This window comes from Mobula birostris, chromosome 6 (genome assembly GCF_030028105.1).
Source record: "Mobula birostris isolate sMobBir1 chromosome 6, sMobBir1.hap1, whole genome shotgun sequence".
NCBI lineage: Eukaryota > Metazoa > Chordata > Chondrichthyes > Myliobatiformes > Myliobatidae > Mobula > Mobula birostris.
The window spans coordinates 53110871-53133454 of NC_092375.1; the positions used below are offsets into that span (position 1 = coordinate 53110871).

General features: G+C 42.5%; 1 pseudogene; it reads left to right on the plus strand.

Annotated features, from left to right (window-relative positions):
• The window catches only part of LOC140198685 (eukaryotic translation initiation factor 4E transporter-like), an 88302-nt pseudogene that overhangs the window by 14793 nt on the left and 50925 nt on the right, over window positions 1–22584 (plus strand).

A 22584-nucleotide genomic window follows, 5' to 3' on the forward strand; every position in this document is an offset into this window, starting at 1 on the left:
TTCATTGGAGCATTTCAACCTTCCTTATTTTCCTTTGTGCTTCCTTTTCCTTTTCTCCTTCCTTTTACAAGGTGTTAAGACTCTACCTGATTTGTTTCGTGTTCATGGTGCTGTTATGCAGCAATTGCCCTGATCAGAGATAGTATGTTATTTGCCTTGTTTCTAAGAGGAACAGATAAATTTCAATTAAATCATGTCACCAATGTTGGTCTGTAACACTGCAACATGAATAAAATCTGCCCTGTGGCTCAGTTGCTGTATTCAAGAGCTCAGGGGAAATTTAGGCAAGAGGAGTTTTTTTCACCATTTGACTAATTATCACTGCAACAGCAATTGCACCTTTTTTGAGTTATTGTCGTTGTTACTGAGGTTTGGTTTTCATAAAGGTTCAGGAACAAGGGAAGGAATATTTGCGATGAGAGACATCATGGAGAGATGCATTGAGGCACAAAAGACATAGAAACATAGAAACATAGAAAATAGGTGCAGGAGTAGGCCATTCAGCCCTTCAAACCTGCACCGCCATCTATTATGATCATGGCTGATCATCCAACTCAGAACACTGCACCAGCCTTCCCTCCATACCCCCTGATCCCCGTAGCCACAAGGGCCATATCTAACTCCCTCTTAAGTATAGCCAATGAACTGGCCTCAACTGTTTCCTGTGGCAGAGAATTCCACAGATTCACCACTCTCTGTGTGAAGAAGTTTTTCCTAATCTCAGTCCTAAAAGGCTTACCCTTTATCCTCAAACTGTGACCCCTCGTTCTGGACTTCCCCAACATCAGAAACAATCTTCCTGCATCTAGCCTGTCCAATCCCTTTAGGATTTTATATGTTTCAATCAGATCCCCCCTCAATCTTCTAAATTCCAACGAGTACAAGCCCAGTTCATCCAGTCTTTCTTCATATGAAAGTCCTGCCATCCCAGGAATCAATCTGGTGAACCTTCTTTGTACTCCCTCTATGGCAAGGATGTCTTTCCTCAGATTAGGGGACCAAAACTGCACACAATACTCCAGGTGTGGTCTCACCAAGGCCTTGTACAACTGCAGAGTAACCTCTCTGCTCCTGTATTCGAATCCTCTCGCTATAAATGCCAGCATACCATTCACCTTTTTCACCACCTGCTGTACCTGCATGTCCACTTTCAATGACTGGTGTATAATGACACCCAGGTCTCGTTGCACCTCCCCTTTTCCTAATCGGCCACCATTCAAATAGTAATCTGTTTTCCTGTTTTTGCCACCAAAGTGGATAACTTCACATTTATCCACATTAAATTGCATCTGCCATGAATTTGCCCACTCACCCAACCTATCCAAGTCACCCTGCATCCTCTTAGCATCCTCCTCACAGCTAACACTGCCGCCCAGCTTCGTGTCATCCGCAAACTTAGAGATGCTGCATTTAATTCCCTCATTGTAAACAACTGGGATCCCAGCACTGAGCCTTGCGGTACCCCACTAGTCACTGCCTGCCATTCTGAAAAGGTCCCGTTTATTCCCACTCTTTGCTTCCTGTCTGCTAACCAATTCTCTATCCACATTAATACCTTACCCCCAATACCATGTGCTTTAAGTTTGCACACTAATCTCCTGTGTGGGACCTTGTCAAAAGCCTTTTGAAAATCCAAATATACCATATCCACTGGTTCTCCCCTATCCACTCTACTAGTTACATCCTCAAAAAATTCAATGAGATTCGTCAGACATGATTTTCCCTTCACAAATCCATGCTGACTTTGTCCGATGATTTCACCGCTTTCCAAATGTGCTGTTATCACATCTTTGATAACTGACTCCAGCAGCTTCCCCTCCACTGACGTTAGGCTAACCGGTCTATAATTCCCAGGTTTCTCTCTCCCTCCTTTTTTAAAAAGTGGGGTTACATTAGCCACCCTCCAATCCTCAGGAACTAGTCCAGAATCTAACGAGTTTTGAAAAATTATCACTAATGCATCCACTATTTCTTGGGCTACTTCCTTAAGCACTCTGGGATGCAGACCATCTGGCCCTGGGGATTTATCTGCCTTTAATCCCTTCAATTTACCCAACACCACTTCCCTACTAACATGTATTTCGCTCAGTTCCTCCATCTCACTGGACCTTCTGTCCCCTACTATTTCTGGAAGATTATTTATGTCCTCCTTAGTGAAGACAGAACCAAAGTAATTATTCAATTGGTCTACCATGTCCTTGCTCCCCATAATCAATTCACCTGTTTCTGTCTGTAGGGGACCTACATTTGTCTTTACCAGTCTTTTCCTTTTTACATATCTATAAAAGCTTTTATAGTCAGTTTTTATGTTCCCCACCAGTTTTCTCTCATAATCTTTTTTCCGCTTCCTAATTAACCCTTTGCCCTCCTCTGTTGAACTCTGAATTTCTCCCAGTCCTCAGGTGAGCCACTTTTTCTGGCTAACTTGTATGCTTCTTCTTTGGAATTGATACTATCCCTAATTTCTCTTGTCAGCCACGGGTGCACTACCTTCCTTGATTTATTCTTTTGCCAGACTGGGATGAACAATTGTTGTAGTTCATCCATGCAATCCTTAAATGCTTGCCATTGCATATCCACCGTCAATCCTTTAAGTGTCATTTGCCAGTCCATCTACTTATGCTATATTAACTATGAAAAGGCTTTAGATAAAGTAAAACACAAGAAAGCAATAGAGGTGGTGAACAAGTATGATCTGGGATGGGAGAATGTGCAGATAATAAGGAGCTTGTATTGGAAAAAGTAAGTGGTGGTCAGGGTAGAAAATGTGCTATCACCATGGGCATGTATTAAACCAGGTGTATGGCAAGGCTGTGTTGGCTCGCTGACTTTGTTCAACCTCTGCAGAGAATGGATTTTTCGGGAATGCGACCATCAGGAGACAGGTATTCCAGTCGGAGGCCAGAAGGTGGATAACATCAGGTATGCGGATGACATCGCTTTGTTAGCTGACAGCGAATGCGAACTGCAAATTATGCTGAATAAAGTGAATGAGAAAAGCCTTGACTACAGACTAAAAACCAACCCTAAGAAAACAAATTCGATGGCAGTAAGCAAAACAAACACTAAAGACTCATTCATGATGGTATCATTACAAGTGAATGGACAAGATATTGAACAGGTGCAAAAGTTTGAATATCTTGGCAGTTGTCCGGCAGATGACGGGAGATGTGAATTTGAGATCAGAAGGAGAATAGCTACGGCTAAGACCCAGTTCATGAAGCTAAAAGATTTACTATGCAATCGGAAAGTAGACATCCAAAATAGAATCAGCTTCCTCGGTGTTACGTATGGTCAGTGCTGAGGTATGGATCAGAAACATGGACCCTGAAGAAGGATGACATGAAACGAATTAATGCTTTTGAAATGTGGTGCTATCGACGAATGTCAAAGATCACCTGGGTAGAGAAAGTTTCAAATGAGAGGGTTTTGTCTGAAGTTGATAGACCACGGATATTGCTGGAGAAGATTATGAAGTTAAAAGTTACTTATTGTGGACATGTTACGCGGAGAGATAACATCTTGGCGGACTTGCTATATGGAAAGTTGGAGGGAAAGAAAGGAAGAGGAAGGTAAAGAAACAATGTGGCTGGATAACATTAAAGATTGGACCAAGCTGGACAAGACTAGGGACATTGTGGACAAGTGTCGGGGCAGAGCGGCGTGGAGGGAAATCATCCACCAACTGGAAATTCCAGATGCGACCTAACAACGATAACAACTGAGGTTAAAGCAAATCTTACAAATGACATTGTGAAGTATCTACTCTACTTGGGAAGTAATCACCTTTCACATCCTCAAGAAGTCACCCTGGATAAAATCTATCGTAGATGGAGATGGTTGTAATTAACATAAATTTCTGGTAAGTTCTTTGCATTCTGAAATGCATTTGAAAATATGGCAATACTGGCTGCCTGGCAGGAACCATGCAGTCAGTATATTATCCAGTGCATTTGCATCATTTTATTTCCTCAGATCATCAAGGCAACCTTTTACAAACAAACAAGGGCCTCACCAACAGTACTAACAGTGAAAATTATAGTTTGGGTGATCTACTCCAATGTTTCCTCTCTGAGGAATATGTTAACTCAATTCCATATTTAAGGGAAAACAGAAATAATTATATATGACTTTTGTATAGCTCCCCACTTCTTATCACCGAGAGTTATGATAACTCCCAGGACAATTTGGGAGTTGGTTGAATTTCCATTGAGAATGTTTGCAGCTACTAGTCATGAGGAACACAATGTTCTGATGGAGTGGTAGAGAGGACGGCAATGGATGAGTGAGTAATGGAGCAACTGATGCATTACTTGCCCTCACCAGAGTCAAGGCTTCCTGACAGTGTGCCTTAGCACCCTATAGTACTTCAAACCATCGAACTGATATGAAATCCTCAAATTCTGACTGACACATCTGCCTGAAATGACAGCTATTAGCAGGGGCACTTAATGCTGGTGATTATCATAATGATGGGGATGATCACTGAGCTCATGTTGGGCAGATTAATCTCTATACTCTGTGTGAACCTTTAAGCAAATAAAGCTGGACTCATCTATTCTCTGTATATTTGTGTGCAACTTCACCAACAGACTGCCCAGTGCATCTTGCTGTATATCCATCAGCCTTGTTCAGTCAGCTGTTCCTCTCAGGTCAACACCTGAGTCATCTGGGCTGGTTTGGATATTGTACATTGGCAAACATAGTGTTTTACCATCAACTCCGAATATCTGTTCTTCTTTCTCTTGTTTCTCTACAAGAGAAGACCCTTTCGCCTGCCATGTCTCTGGAGTATACATAGTACAAATGCTGAAAGTCAAAATGTTTGGCTGTGTACCATCAGAAAACCTGGCAGAAGTGACTCCATTATTGGAAGAGAAAAGTTTGTGTTTTCAACGGCTAAGTTTAATGGGGTGGGACGTGGAATAGCGTTTAAAGTGGTGAAAATGGATAGCATTATCTAGTGAAGGTGTCAGCTATTTTTATTTTATTGTGTGCAGTTAGATGTATGTGATTAAGGAGAAAATAATTAAGGTATGAAGAGGTCGTGCGACATCATAACATTGTCATAACCTATCCATATCTACAATAAGAAAATTATTTTATTAGTGGATTAGAAAGTTTTATCTACAAGCTGTCTAATTTCTTTGGCAGACCTTTCCTGCAGGATGAAAGGGAGAGTTTGGAAAATCATGTGAGATGGATGGTGTAAATTAGTCAGGTAATTCAAGTTAGGAGTGAATTCTTTTAGCATTATGGAAACGTATTTGGAGGTAAGTTCCTGGCATGGACCTCTTCAGCAAACTCATTCCACTGGCATCAGAACTGTGATCTAACAGGTTTCTTGAAGTGAATGAAGGAGATCTCCATCCTCTGCCCATGACCTGTCAGCATGTAATCCAAGGTAGTAACATAGTACCTTGAGAGTGTTGTGAGGATTTCCTATTTGCTTACAGCTATTTCACTTTTTCTACATCTTCTATTTATCTTAAAGGTGTTTTTGTAACTGTTGGAGCCTGTGACTTACACTTTGGAGATCAATTGAGTGATCTAGTGCTCTGCTGCCTCTGCAATAATTCCAGGAAGTGAGTTCCTCCATGAGGGGAAGCTCAGAGACGGGGAGCAGGGAAGGTTGAAACATCAAGGCAAATGTGGAGGAAATCAAGTGGTCGCTCTCCTCAGAAGGCCAGCGTATTGGTGTGGTCACTGTGTTGGAGTGGTTGTTTTCGTCGGAAGGCTGCTGTGTTGCAGTGGTCACTCCCTTCAGAAGGTCACTGTATTGAAGTGGTCACTCCCCTCAGAAGGTCGCTGTATTGGAGTGGTCACTCCCCTCAGAAGGTCGCAGAAGGTCGCTGTATTGGAGTGGTCACTCCCCTCAGAAGGACGCTGTATTGGAGTGGTGACTCCCCTCAGAAGGTCGCTGTATTGGAGTGGTCACTCCCCTCGGAAGTTCGCTGTATTGGAGTGGTCACTCTCCTCGGAAGGTCACTGTATTGGAGTGGTCACTCCCCTCAGAAGGTCACTGTATTGGAGTGGTCACTCTCCTCGGATGGTCACTGTATTGAAGTGGTCACTCTCCTCGGAAGGTCACTATATTGGAGTGGTCTCTCCCCTCAGAAGGTCACTGTATTGGAGTGGTAACACCTCTCGGAAGGTTGCTGTATTGGAGTGGTCACTCCCCTCAGACGGCCGCTGTGTTGGAGTGCTCACTTCCCTCAGAAGGTCGCTGTATTGGACTGGTCACTCTCCTCAGAAGGTCACTGTATTGGAGTGGTCTCTCCCCTCAGAAGGTCACTGTATTGGAGTGGTCACTCCCCTTAGATGGTCGCTGTGTTGGAGTGGTCACTCTCCTCAGAAGGTCGCTGTATTGGAGTGGTCTCTCCCCTCAGAGGGTCACTGTATTGGAGTGGTCTCTCCCCTCAGAAGGTCACTGTATTGGAGTGGTCTCTCCCCGCAGAAGGTCACTGCATTGGAGTGGTCTCTGCCCTCAGAAGGTCACTGTATTGGAGTGGTCTCTCCCCTCAGAAGGTCACTGTAATGGAGAGGTTGCTCTCCTCGGAAGGCCGCTGTATTGGAGTGGTTGTTTCCTCAGAAGGTCACTGTATTGGAGTGGTTGTTTCCTCAGAAGGTCGCTGTATTGGAGTGGTTGTTTCCTCAGAAGGTCGCTGTATTGGAGTGGTTGTTTCCTCAGAAGGTCACTGTATTGGAGTGGTTGTTTCCTCAGAAGGTCACTGTATTGGAGTGGTTGTTTCCTCAGAAGGTCACTGTATTGGAGAGGTTGCTCTCCTCAGAAGGCTGTAGTGTTCGAGTGGTTGCTCTCCTTGATGCTGTCAGAGGATGTTATCAGAATTCTGAGGTTTATGTGTGGGACTGTGGTCTGTAGTTCATATTGGAATCCTTTAGTTTTCTGTATTTTTGCCCTTTCTTTCTCGTTGCCAATTGGCAAGTTGAGGGTTGGGGATTTGGGGTTTGATGTCCTTGTTGCCATTGTCTATGCAATCTGTTAGTTTTTTGTGTGCGAGGGAGGGGGTTGGGGATTTGGGGTTTGTGAGTTTTTGTCCCTTTTTTTTGAGTGTGGGTGGGGGTGGGGTTGAGGTCTTTCTTTCAATGACTTCCATGGTTTACTTTGTTTTCTGGCTATCTGGAGAAGACAAATCTCAGAGTTGTATAATGCATAAATACTTTGATGATAAATGAACCTTTGAACCTTTGAAGCTTTAGCTTTCACTGTCCCTTAAGAGGCCCTAAATGCCTTTAAGTAATATGAGAGAGCACTTGATATATGACCTTCGGATGTCCACCCTAAGAATAAATTTATCTGTACAGTTGAGTCATGATAATGGGTAAGCAGCTGACTTATGATATATAACCTGAAATGCAGTCACCTTCCCCACCCCTCCACTCAAAACCTAGTCCCCAGGCCTTTACGTGACTGTTTTAGACGTAAATGAATTTCAAGACCTTCCTGATATTCTAGCACATAAGTTGCTTTAATGTGTTGTAAGTTTTACTGCAAAATTGTAACAATACTTGCATTTAATTTCAGGCTAGTTAAGCGTGTTTGCCCTTAAAGTATTTAATATATATTTGATAAGCTGGAGGTGGATTTGTTGTTGGATACTCTGTAGCTCACTACACCAGAATATGGTATCACGTCATGTCTTCCATTAATCATTGGGCTGCTAAATGGAACTATGTGTGGCAGCCTGTCACTCTTCCCCCATGATAGGATCTATCCCAAAAAGAAACTCAATCTATCTGTGTTCATACTCCAGATGACACACTTAAAGTGGTTAGAGAAACTTCTTTCAAGCCCCATGCTGAAGAAGATTTTCAATGCCACAGAGGTCAGCAGTCACTGAGCTGACTTACTTCCATTTAATCTAATTCCACTCAATCTCACATTTTCACCCATTCTCCTTAGTTAAAGATAGGGCTTACAAATTGTTCTCCAACTCAGCAGGGCAATGCCATGCAGGAGGCTAACAGATGGGTGACACAGAAGCATAATAGTTAATAAATGCTATGACCCAGGTTCAATTCCGACACTGTTGGTGAAGAGTTTATTCATTCTGCCTGTGACAATGAGGGTTTCCTCTGTGTGCTCCGGTTTCTTCCTGTGTTCCTACCACGTACAGGTTAGTAGGTTAATTAGTCACATGGGTGTCATTAGGTGGTGCAGGTTCGTTGGGCTGGAGGGGCCTGTTACTATGCTATACTTATAAATAAATAAACTAACAAAATAAATACAGGTCGACCTTCACTAATCCAAATACCTGTAATCCGGTTCCTTCAATAGTCCGACACTGATTATGCTTAATGTGATCCTTCTGTAATTTGGCATTTTCACTAATCTGGCACTCCTCAGGTCCCAATGGTGCCGGATTAGTGAAAGTCGACCTGTAATTGTATTGCATACAAGATCCAAGGTACTGTGTGCATTAGAGCTAGTTTTGCTCATTTTGTGAACAAAATGACACACTCTGAATCCAGGCAGGTTGTAGATCATGGTTCATAATCTCTGTGGACTAAAGTCTCAAGAAGATTGAAGCTTCAAGTGGAGGGGTAGGGTGGGAAGTGGGGAGTGTAAGAATTGAGGTATATAGATTGGGACCTTGAGGGTGTGCTGGCAATTTAAAAACTTAAGAAAACACACACACCTGCAAGTGGATCCAGGCATTGAAGGACAAGGAACAAGTAAGGCAGCAAACTTCCTTAAAACTCTTTGCATCTACACAGCCCAGAGGTGAATGCTATCCAAAACTGTGTTGAATGTGGCACATGGCTGGGCACCTCCCCACATAACGGAATGAGATACACTGAGCAACTTGACCTGTTTCTCAGGAAATACACTCAGAAAAGAATGAGAATAAGAACTAGCTTAAATTCAATCAGATAAGAGAATTTCAAAGCTAAAGTGGGATTTTAGAATTTAAGGCAAAACTCACTTGTCCTGCAAGTCTCTTAGGTTTCCTGTTTTGAGAGATTCCAAATAGGCTGCAATATTTTTACCAACCCACACTGTACCCAATAGCTTCTTTGTGCTGTAGGCAGTCCTCGTTTTCCTTTGGCAGAGATTACAATTGCCTCTGTTGAGAGAGTTCAGAGTAAAGGGGAATAAACTTAACAACACCATTTAATACCAACTCTCACATCGGGAACAGCAAAAGTCAGGAAATGCTTCCTCCAGATTTCTATTGAGGCCAGATCAATAAAACATTTACAAACTAACACCAATAACATTTTGTTGCATAAGTGTATAAAAGAAGATGAGTCCAGGCAGGAAAATGGAGTTATAATACAGATCAACTCTGGTTGAATTGGCTGGAGAAATATGTTTCTGAACTCATGCTTTTATGTTTCCTGATCTCTGCATATTAGGCAGAATGTGTAGATTTAACATAAAAAGTACCATTTAGTGATAAGTCTGATGAGAGTTTGGGTACAATTTTGTAAATGCTTGCTTGTGTAGTGAGGCTTTAGCTCTTCGAGGCTTCAGCGAAGAGAGGCTTCAGTTGGAAAGAAAGCATTAAAAAAAAGCTCGAGGTAAAGACATTTTTCCTTTCCCTTCTTTACATCTGCTCAGTTAGGACAGGAGAGATGCCAGGCAACATAGCTGAATGCTCCTCTTGTGGGATGTGGGAAGGCAGGGAGATCTCCAGTGTCCCTGATAACCACAACTGCGAGAAGTGCATCCAACTGCAGCTTCTAACATTCCATGATAAGGAGCTGGAGCTGGAACTGAATAAACTCTGGAACATTCGAGAGGCTGAAGGGGTTATAGGACATATAGAGAGGGAGTTACACCCAAGGTGCAGGACACAGGAAACTAGGTGACAGTCAGGAAGGGGAAAGGGGTTAAACAGCCAATGCAGAGTACCCTGTGACCGCCCTCCTCAACAACAGGTATGCCACTTTGGATACTGTTGGGGGGTGGGGGGAGGTTGATGGCCTAACAGAAGAAAGTCACAGCGTTTGGGTCTCTGGCACTGAGTCTGCCTCTGTGATTCAGAAGGGAATAGGGGAGGAGAGACTTGCTATGGTGATATGGAAAGCGGCCTGTGAGTGAGTGGGCCAGTGAAGGAGTGGAGATTTGAGGCTTTGACTCGAGAGGCTTCGACGAGAAGAGGCAGAGGACAAGCTAGCTCGCAGTTAATTTTTACAATGTCTCCTGAGACGGTGATGTGCCTCTCATGTGAGATGTGGCAGTCTTGGAGGAACACCCCTCTCCCGCAGAGTCACATCTGCCAGAAATGCATATGGCTGGGTAATCTGGAAGACCGTGTAAGGAATCTGGAGCAGCAGCTGGATGACCTTCGACTCATAAGGGAGAATGAGGCAGTCATAGATGAGAGCTACAGGAAGGTTGTCACACCTAAGCTGTCGGAAGCAGGTCGTTGGGTTACAGTCGGAGGGGGGAAAGCGAAGGTGAGCAGACAGGTAGTGCAGAGCACCCCTGTAGCCATTCCCCTGAATAGTAAGTTTACCATCCTGGATACTGTTGGCGGGGACAACCGACCAGGTGTGAGCCACGGTGGCAGGGCCTCCGGCACTGAGTCTGACCCTGTGGTGCAGAAGGGTGGGACGGAGAAGAGGAGAGCTGTCGTCATTGGAGACTCTATAGTCAGGGGAGCAGACAGGAGATTTTGTGGACGTGAGAAGGACACCCGCATGGTTTGTTGCCTCCCGGGTGCCAGGGTCCGGGATGTCTCTGACCAGGTGCACGACATCCTGGTACGAGAGGGAAAGCAACCAGAAGTCGTGATACATGTTGGGACCAACGACATAGGCAGGAAGAGGGATGAGGTCCTGAAGTGTGAGTTTCGGGAATTAGGCAGAAGGCTGAAGAACAGGACCTCAAGGGTGACATTCCCAGGATTGCTGCCAGTGCTACGTGACAGTGATGGTAAGAATTGGAGGAGATGGCAGTTGAATGCATGGCTGAGGAGTTGGTGCAGGGAGCAGGATTTTAGATTTTTAGATCATTAGGATCTATTCTGGGGAAGGTGAGACCTGTACAGATTGGATGGGTTGCACCTGAACTCGAGGGGGAGCAATATCCTTGCAGGTAGGTTTGCTAGCATGGTTCGGGAGGGTTTAAACTAATTTGCAAGGGGGATGGGACCCAGAGTGATAGAGCAGTGAAAGAAGTGCATGGAGTAAAGCCAGATCTAACATATAGAGAGGCTTTGAGGAAAGAGAAGCAGAATAAACGGTGTAAAGACAGTAAGGTAGAAGGGCTGAAATGTGTGTACCTCAATGCAAGAAGCATCAGGAACAAAGGTGATGAACTGAGAGCTTCATACATACATGGAATTATGATGTAGTGGCCATTACAGAGACTTGGCTGACACCAGGGCAGGAATGGATTCTCAATATTCCTGGATTTCAGTGCTTTAAAAGGGATAGAGAGGGCGGAAAAAGGGGAGGAGGGGTGGCATTACTGGTCAGGGATACTATTACAGCTACAGAAAGGGTGGGTAATGTAGCAGGATCCTCTTTTGAGTCAATATAGGTGGAAATCAGGAACAGGAAGGGAGCAGTTACTCTACTGGGGGTATTCTATAGGCCCCCTGGTAGCAGCAGAGATACAGAGGAGCAGATTGGGAGGCAGATTTTGGAAAGGTGCAAAAATAACAGGGTTGTTATCATGGGTGACTTTAACTTCCCTAATATTGATTGGCACCTGATTAGATCCAAGGGTTTAGATGGGGCAGAGTTTGTTAAGTGTGACCAGGATGGATTCCTGTCACAGTATGTGGACAGGCCAACCGGGGGAATGCCATACTAGATCTAGTACTAGGTAATGAACCAGGTCAGGTCACACATCTCTCAGTGGGTGAGCATCTAGGGGACAGTGACCACCGCTCCCTGGCCTTTAACATGATCATGGAAAAGGATAGAATCAAAGAGGACAGGAAAATTTTTAATTGGGGAAAGGCAAATTATGAGGCTATAAGGCTAGAACTTGCGGGTGTGAATTGGGATGATGTTTTTGCAGGGAAATGCACTATGGACATGTGGTCAGTGTTTAGAGATCTCTTGCTGGATGTAAGGGATAAATTTGTCCCAGTGAGGAAGATAAAGAATGGTAGGGTGAAGGAACCATGGGTGACAAGTGAGGTGGAAAATCTAGTCAGGTGGAAGAAGGCAGCATACATGAGGTTTAGGAAGCAAGGACCAGATGGGTCTATTGAGGAATATAGGGAAGCAAGAAAGGAGCTTAAGAAAGGGCTGAGAAGAGCAAGAAGGGGGCATGAGAAGGCCTTGGCAAGTAGGGTAAAGGAAAACCCCAAGGCATTCTTCAATTATGTGAAGAAAAAAAGAATGACAGGAGTGAAGGTAGGACCGATTAGAGATAAAAGTGGGAAGATGTGCCTGGAGGCTGTGGAAGTGAGCGAGGTCCTCAATGAATACTTCTCTTCAGTATTCACCAATGAGAGGGAACTTGATGATGGTGAGGACAATATGAGTGAGGTTGATGTTCTGGAGCATGTTGATATTAAGGGAGAGGAGGTGTTGGAGTTGTTAAAATACATTAGGACAGATAAGTCCCCGGGGCCTGATGGAATATTCCTCAGGCTGTTCCATGAGGTGAGAGAAGAGATTGCTGAGCCTCTGGCTAGGATCTTTATGTCCTCATTGTCCACGGGAATGGTACCGGAGGATTGGAGGGAGGTGAATGTTGTTCCCTTGTTCAAAAAAGGTAGTAGGGATAGTCCGGGTAATTATAGACCAGTGAGCCTTACATCTGTGGTGGGAAAGCTGTTGGAAAAGATTCTTAGATAGGATCTATAGGCATTTAGAGAAACATGGTCTGATCAGGGACAGTCAGCATGGCTTTGTGAAGGGCAGATCATGTCTAACAAGCCTGATAGAGTTCTTTGAGGAGGTGACCAGGCATATAGATGAGGGTAGTGCAGTGGATATGATCTATATGGATTTTAGTAAGGCATTTGACAAGGTTCCACATGGTAGGCTTATTCAGAAAGTTAGAAGGCATGGGATCCAGGGAAGTTTGGCCAGGTGGATTCAGAATTGGCTTGCCTGCAGAAGGCAGAGGGTGGTGGTGGAGGGAGTACATTCAGATTGGAGGATTGTGACTAGTGGTGTCCCACAAGGATCTGTTCTGGGACCTCTACTTTTCGTGATTTTTATTAACGACCTGGATGTGGGGTTAGAAGGGTGGGTTGGCAAGTTTACAGACGACAGAAAGGTTGGTGGTGTTGTAGATAGTGTAGAGGATTGTAAAAGATTGCAGAGAGGCATTGATAGGATGCAGAAGTGGGCTGAGAAGTGGCAGATGGAGTTCAACCCAGAGAAGTTTGAGGTGGTACACTTTGGAAGGACAAACTCCAAGGCAGAGTACAAAGTAAATGGCAGGATACTTGATAGTGTGAAGGAGCAGAGGGGTCTCGGGGTACATGTCCACAGATCCCTGAAAGTTGCCTCACAGGTGGATAGGGTAGTTAAGAAAGCTTATGGGGTGTTAGCTTTCATAAGTCGAGGGATAGAGTTTAAGAGTCGCGATGTAATGATGCAGCTCTATAAAACTCTGGTTAGGCCACACTTGGAGTACTGTGTCCAGTTCTGGTCACCTCACTATAGGAAGGATGTGGAAGCATTGGAAAGGGTACAGAGGAGATTTACCAGGATGCTGCCTGGTTTAGAAAGTATGCATTATGATCAGAGATTAAGGGAGCTAGGGCTTTACTCTTTGGAGAGAAGGAGGACGAGAGGAGACATGATAGAGGTGTACAAGATAATAAGACGAATAGATAGAGTGGATAGCCAGCGCCTCTTCCCCAGGGCACCACTGCTCAATACAAGAGGACCTGGCTTTAAGGTAAGGGGTGAGAAGTTCAAAGGGGATATTAGAGGAACGTTTTTTACTCAGAGAGTGGTTGGTGTGTGGAATGCACTGCCTGAGTCAGTGGTGGAGGCAGATACACTAGTGAAGTTTAAGAGACTACTAGACAGGTATATGGAGGAATCTAAGGTGGGGCTTATATGGGAGGCAGGGTTTGAGGGTCGGCACAACATTGTGGGTCGAAGGGCCTGTACTGTGCTGCTGTACTATTCTATGTTCTATGTTCTATAGAGGATTCATTAGTTAGGAGAATGGACAGGAGGTTCTTTGGGTGAGAATGATATTGTCAGATACTATAGCACAAAAAGAGAAAATCTGCAGATGCTGGAAATCCAAGCAACACACACAATATGCTGAAGGAACTCAGCAGGCCAGGTAGAATTTGTAGAAAAGAGTAAACAGTCACTGATTCAGGCTGAAACCCCTCATCAGGACTGACAGGGGTAGGACAAGTTTGGCATAGGGAGTTCAGGGTGTTAGGTGCAAAGTTAAAGTGCAGGACCTTCAGGGTTGTGATCTCAAGACTGCTACCCTTGCCACATGCTAGTGAGTCCAGAACTAGGAAGATTATATAGTTTAAATTTCAGGGTGAATTTGATCCTATTATGATCACTTCCCCGAAGGGTTGTTTTACCTTAAGCTCCCTAATCAATTTTGGTTCATTGCACAGCACCCAATCTGGAATAGCTGATCCTCTGGTGGGCTCAAACATCAGCAGGTCTGAAAAGTCACCTCATGGCCCCACTTAGAATCCAAAACCAACCTGATTTTTCCAATCTACCTGCATATTGAAATCCCCTATGACTATTGTAACATTGCCCATAGCATGCATTTTCAATCTCCTATTGTAATTTGTAGACCTCATCCTTACTACTGTATGGGTTCTGTATGCAACTCCAGTCAGGGTCTTTTAACACTTGCAGTTTCTTAGCTCTATCTAAGACCCACACCTTGGTCATCTCTGAGGCTGTGTGTGCATGACTCAACTGGCAGGTGCATTTGCAGACATTTTTAATCTCTCGCTCTCCCAGCGTAGAGTGCCCCCCGCTTCAAAACATCCACCATTGTTCCTGTACCTAAAAAGACCAAGGAAACATGTCTGAATGACTGGTGTCCTGTCACACTCACCTCAATAATAAGCAAATGTTTTGAGAGGCTGGTCAAGGACTACATCTGCAACATGCTACCACCCACACTGGACTCCCTCAATTTGCCTACCGACACAACCAATTGACAGATGACACAACAGCCACAGCTCTACACACCGTCCTTACACATCTGGAGAGGAGGGATGCTTATGTGAGAAAGTTGTTCAGCCTTCAGCACCATAATCCCTTCCAGGCTTGAGAAGAAGGTCAGAGACCTTGGCCTTCACCCTGCCTTCTGCAGCTGGATCCTGGACTTCCTCTCAAATTGCCAGCAGGTGGTAAGAGTTGGCTCCCTCATCTCTGACCCTCAACACAGGAGCCCCCCATGGCTGTGTCCTAAGACCCTCCTTTACTCCTGTGACTGTGTCACCACACACAGCTCCAATATGCTAATTAAATTTGCTACATTGATTGGCCTAATCTCAAATAACAATGAGGCAACCTACAGAGAAGAAGTCATCACCCTGACACAGCGGAGTCAAGCAAACAACCTCTTCCTCAATGTCACAAAAACAAAGGAGCTGGTTGTGGACTACAGGAGGAATGGAGGCAGGCTCACCCCTATTGACATTAGTGGATCTGGGGTTGAGAGGGTGAACAGCTTTAAATTCCTTGGCATACACATCACCGAGGATCTAACTTGATCTATACATACCAGCTGTGTGGTGAGAAAAGCACAACAGCACTTCTTCCACCTCAAACAGTTGAAGAAGTTCAGCACGAGTCCCTAAATCCTAAGGACTTCCTACAGGGGCACAATTGAGAGCATCCTGACTGGCTGTATTACTGCCTGGTATGGGAACTGTACTTCCCTCAATCACAGGACTCTGCAGAGAGTGGTGCAGACAGCCATCACATCTGTAGATGTGAACTTCCCACTATTCAGGACATTTATAGAGACAGGTGTGTAAAAAGGGCCCAAAGGATCATTGGACACCTGAGTCATCCCAACCCCAAACTGTTCCAGCTGCTACCATTCGGAAAATGATACCGCCAGCATTAAAGCCAAGACCAATAGTCTCCGGGACAACTTCTTCCACCAGGTCATCAGACTGATTAATTCCCACTGACACAATTGTATTTCTAAGCTATATTGACTGTTCTGTTCTATATCTTACTGTACATACTATTTATTACAAATTACTATAATTTGCACATTGCACATTCAGACCCTCAACACAGGAGCCCCCCCCCCCCCCAGGGCTGTGTCCTAAGTAAAGGTTTTTACTCCTCATATATGTGAAGGATGTAAGTAATAAAGTCAATTCAATTCAATTATATCCACAATCATTCAACACCTTATATCACCTCTTTCTAATGATTTCATTTGTTCCCAACAGAGCAACCACACCCTTCTGCTTTCCTGCTTGATATTTGGCTGTTAAGCTCCCAGCTATAACCTTCTTTCAGCAATGATTCAGTGATGCCTACAACATCATACATGCCAATCTACAACTTTACTACAAGTTCTTCTACCTTATACTGTTTACTGCACGCTTTCAAGTATAACACCTTCAATGCTGTATTCACCCTCTTCAATTTTCTCTGCTTTTCAAGTTGCACCTCATCCTGTTAACTGCAATTTTGCTGTCGACAGCCTCTCCTGACTACACACTGCCTCTGTTTGTAAACCAGCTACCTCATCTCCATCACTAACATCTGCCTTTCTTACGATACTTCTTGAATTGAAATAGATGCAGCACAGAACACTAGGTGCACCATGCTCATACTTTTGGTTCTTAACTTTGTCTGAGGTCTTACCAACATCTGCTTCCACAACCTCTCCACTAACTATTCTGACACTCTGGTTCCCATCCCCCTACAACTCTAGTTTAAACCTCACTTTACAGCATTAACAAATCTTCCTGCTAGGATATTAGTCCCGCTCCAGTTCAACTATAGGCTGGTAAGTCTGAAATCAGTTGTGGGAGAGTTGTTGAAAGATATTGTAAGGGCCTGCGTATATAAGTATTTGGATAGACATGGACTACTTAAGAATAATCAACATGGCTTTGTGCATGGTAGGTCATGTCTAACTAATCTTATAGAGTTTTCAAGGAAGTTACCAGGAATGTAGATGAAGACAAGACAATGGATGTTGTCTACATGGACTTTAGTGAGGCATTTGACAAGGTTCTGCATGGGAGGAGGCTGGTCAAGAAGGTCCAGTCGCTCAGCATTCAAGATGAGGTAGTAAATTGGATTAGGCATTGGCTTCATGAGAGAAGCCAGAGAGTGGTACTAGGTAGTTGCCCATCTGACTGGAAGCCTGTGACTAATGGTGTGTCACAGGGAATGATGCTGGGTCCATCGTTGTTTGTCATCTGTATTAAGGATATGGATGATAATGTGGTTAACTGGATCAGCAATTTGTGGTTGACACCAAGTTTGGAGGTATAGTGGACAGTGAGGACAGCTATCATGGCTTGCAGAGGGTTTTGCATCAGCTGGAAGAATGGGCTTAAAAATGGCAGATGGAATTTAATGCAGAGAAATGTGAGGTTTTGCACTTCGGTAGGACCAACCAGAGTAGGTCTTACACAGTGAATGGCAGGGCTGTGAGGAATGTAGTAAAAGAAAGGGATCTGGGAATACAGGTCCATAATTTGTTAAAAGTGGCTTCACAAGTAAATAAGGTCGTACAGAAAGGTTTTGGCACATTGACCTTCATAAATCAATGCATTGAGTACAGGAGATGAGATATTATTTTGAAGTTGAATAAGACATTGTTGATGCGTAATTTGGAGTATTGTGTGCAGTTGTAAACAAACTTGAAAGAGTACAAAGAAGATTTACAAGGATGTTGCCAGGTCTGGAGGATCTGAGTTACAAGGAAAGATTGAATAGGTTAGGATCATCAACTTTAGAACATAAAAGATTTAGAAGAGATTTGATAAAGGTATACAAAATTATGAGGGGTATAGATAGGGCAAATGCAAACAGGCTTTTTCCACTGACAATGTGTGCGACTACAATCAGAGGTCATAGATTAAGAGTGAAAGGTCAGAAGTTTAATGAGAACATGAAGGGAAACTTCTTCACTCAGATGGTCATGAGAATGTGGGAAAAGCTGCCAGCACAAGTGGTGCATGCAATCTCTATGTCAACATTTAAGAGAAGTTTGAATGTGTACATGGATAGTACGGGAGTGGGAGGGCAATGGTCCTGGTGCATGTTGATAGGAGCAGGTTGTTTAAATGTTGTCGCCATGGATTCGATGGGCCTATTTCTATGATGTACCTGTCTAAGACTATGTTTGTTTTAGTAGTATCAAAGATTTTAATTATTGTTCCAAAAGAGTTATTGTCTTCTGTATAGAAAATATGATTTACGAGATAATAACGCAGGAATTTAAAAAATTTTATCTTCTGTCTCTGCAATGAAAAAAAGTGTACATAAAATTAAATGATGTAAGGATAAAAGAAAGTGTAATAATTAGCCTTGTCTGAAGATATGTTCCTCCTTTCCTGGATACTAAAATAATTTAACAATGTAGAACCAGCACCCCAAAGGCATTGAGTGGAACAGACCTCATTCTTTTTCTTGTAGCTTATAATATACCCTTAGGAGATTGTATCTTATTGGTACATATGGAAAACTCTAGTTGAGATCTCAGCACATTATGTCGTCTTAGTGAAAGTTTGGCAGAAATGTTGGAAGTATTAATTCCAGATAATAATTATAGAACAGTGCAAGCCATTCATGTTGCTTCATTTTCCTTGTATCCTTTTAAAAGTTTTGTTACTAATAATTTATGCTTTTCATACAAATTTTATTCTCGGGCTAAGTGATGCCGGGAGCTGGAGTTTTGGATATTAGAATGTGAAGTGCCAAGTGGGAGTGTTGGACTGTTCATTTAAATAAACAAAGCCTCACTGTTTTCCAGGGTCTATTTACACTCAGTCATGCCATGACTGTATTATTTTAGGATTTCACAATTAATCAGCCTAAGCAGTCATCATAACAGCGCAAACACAATTTCAGATCCACCAATTAGAGGAGATGAATTCTGGAGTTGGCTGTGTGCACATTATTTCAAAGCTTCCCAAGATTCAGTGAGTCATTGCTCAAAGTTACACAGGAGCTATTCAATCTACTAAAAGGAGATAAAGAGTGACTGGTGACTTAAATCACATGTAACTGGAAATCCTGGAATCCATATGCTGGAAGCTGTTTAACTACTCCATTAGATGTGGATAAGTTATGACAATGGTACATTCACCAACATTCTGACCTACTCTAGCCTCACTTAATTCTACTTCAACATTATATGTCATGTGTCTCACCTTGCAGTGCACTACTCCTCTCTATCTGTGCACTTCTTACATTCGTATTCATTCGGCCACCATTGGCATTGAACTTCAGTCCTATGAAATGTCAAATCCCTCATAGACAAAGATTCTCCATTCTTGTGTGTAACACATACTATTACCCTTATTCATGTGTCTAATTTTTTACGCCTTACAAAAGAAGAGAATGCAAGACATGAGGGAGAGCCAGAGATCAAGAGTCAGTCTTTAAGTTACTTCACAGCTCAATCTACAGAGAAGACATCTCTAGAGATATTTATCTCAGCTTACTAATTGAAAAACAGTCCAAATCCAAACTAATCTCTGTATAATAGGATATCTTTCGATTTAATATTACATTTATTTTAGTGTTAATCCATAATTTAATCTTCCTTTTTACCAATTTGACAATCTTTTTGCATTTACTCCGAAAGGCATTCATCCTGAAACATCTTTATTAGACTTTCTCCATTTCAGTGACAAAAGCATCAATAATTTTAAATCTTTCTTCTTAAGAAAGCTTCACAATGCCCATAATTTTATTTACACTTTCCATGTTTCCACCATGATCCTGTAGTAAAGTGTATGCAATTTATTTAATACTAGTGTGTTGGATATTCTAGATATTTGCTTCTTTCTCATGCTTGCTAAACTTGTTTTCTAAATAACGTCTGCCATTTGTAAGATTAAAAATAGATGTAAGAAAACTTCCAACTATATTGCTTTCTGGTCATAAATGGAAGTCAGTTTTCAGTTCCTAAATGTAATTGGAAAGCAGTAATCAACTTGAAGTTAAAACACATCTTTGCAAACAAGCTCTGTATTTGCTATTTTGCAAACACTCTGTGTTGTGGCAGATACTAGTCACTGCATCTGCTTTACTGCTTTTGGACATGTAGTATAAGACAATGGGTTTCTTAATTTGTGTTGCTTCAAACAGACAAGTTGCTCAGTTCAAGGAAGCTTGCAGAACAGATGGATAATATAACTTGCCATATCAATAACTAATTTGCTCAAGAAAATTAACTTCACAATATTTACAGCCTTAGTTGAGGTTTGTGTTTTTGAAAAAACTTTTAAACCTTTTGTGCTAAAAGGATGTCTGAAGAAATACCATATGAGTGTGAAGTCATCCAGGTGGGGGAAAAGGGTCTGAATATAGAAAAATGTATTCGAAATTTTTAATATTTTTTTTAGCATGTCGCACCAGACAGTCAGTCATTCTTGTCTGGCACGTGGTGTCAAGATTGGTCTCCTTTTGGATTAACTGGGTCATGATATGAACGTTCCTGACACGACCCTTTTTTTTACGAGGCCGAATGGCTAGCTCGATGCTCAACCCGGCACGGATGGAAAGCGTGCTCAGGGGGTGGCCTGACTTGGATCTGAACTCGAGAGCCTTCGCTCCGGAGTCCAGCGCTGATGCCATTGTGCCACCAGCCGGCCGCAAAATGGGGTAAAGAACATCAAGAAGCCATGAAAGAAACATGGGGTGAACGAGAATCCATTCCTCTAATTTTGGTTTTAGTGACAGATGATTTGTTTGTCTGCAACTTGTTGGAATGCCTTTTCAATATATAGGGATTGTGCCCATGTTTTGGAAATCCTTTGAATTTAAGAAATGCTTTATGGTTTATGTATTGGAAATAGTTTGTAATTTGGAAATGTTTCATAGTGTTTCAAGATTAAAGATAATAATTCAATAATTCAAGACAAGACAGAAAGCCTCTGAGTTTTAAATGTGTTGTGTGTTTGAGGGTGTTGTGTGGATTTAAATGTGTATCATTGGAAATAAATGAACTGTGTTTTAAGCTACTTTGTTAGCTACAAGTATCTTCTTTTTGGTAGGGAGAGGGGATCCACCACTTGAAAAGTGGGTATTGGCAGCTGAACTCCTGGTGGAGAATAAACAGGAAAGTGAACTAGTCTTTGGAGATTGGATAGTTACAGTATAATCTCCCTTTAGTGAGAGTACTCATTGGTAATTATATCCGATAGGGCTTAAAGTCTTCATTTGATCTTCATTTGAGTTTAGAACTTCCTAGTTAGCAAATCCAATACCATTATACTGGAACTTTGGTGTAATATCTTTGTCCAAATTTAGTAGATGTCCTTTCAACTGCAACAGTTCAACATTTAAATCCCTATTCCATTTGAGAAGCCTTTATACGAGCACTTCCTCTTTAAAGCACTGTAGCTTAAGTCCCTCTGTGTTTAGTTTCTTAAAATAAAATGCCTTTGAGGATATACAGGAACTCCTCTCACTCTCACATTTTATAGTAGGCTACTTTGAACATAACTATTAATCTGGAACTATTACCTACCCTCCCTGCTTACCTCCTAAGCCTCCTTGCTCATTTTCCACTGAAGTGACCCCTGATTTAGTGGCATCCATAAACTTTAATACCATTCTTTTTTCCATCAAATTAAATGAATGAAAATGCTCTCCAGTAGACTCCCTGGGATACATTATCAACTAAGCTAAAATAAATCCATTCAAATTTTTGCATGGAGTCCTTGGTTCAACGATACACCTCTGGCCTTAATCTATGTTCATTTTCATAGCCAATCACTTGTGATAATTAATCAATTGATTTCTACAAATGTACTTATACGACATCTACAACAACCCATTTACTTAAATTCTGATCTCCTTTGAAAATTTTTAAATTTGGAAATTTCCACGTAAAACTTAAAAATTTTTACTGACCTGCTCAGTAGATTGTGATTTCAAAATATTTGCCAAAACTTACCTGCTATAGTGGACCTGCTATCAGAAATTATCAGTTACAACTGACAGTCTGTAATTAAAGGTCTATAATTTTCTGCTATGTCCTATACATTTTTCATAAATATGATTACAATATGTGCCAGCTTCAAACTGTTTGGAAATCTCTCTGATTCTGAAAGATTTGACTCCCTTTGCTACCCGCTTAATGTCAACTGCCAATGGGTGTATAATTAAACAGAGTTTTGCTAAACCATGTGGCTTAATGGATGGCCTGAAATGCCTGCATAGCAGTTCACTGCACACGTTGTGGGTCGTCAACTTATTCTTCACTAGAGTAGGTCTCCCAGTGGAAACTTCCACGAAGAAGCTGGTTCTGATAATGAAACACTGGCCCTGAGTAACTCCAGTCCTTCTGATGATAAATCCCACAAAAATGTCCTGGCAGCCAAGTAAATAATACTTTCAGTCTGAGTCAGGTATTAAAGCTCTCAGATAACTTGGACATCTGTGACATTCACAAACATTCAGGGGCTACTAAGAATTAAA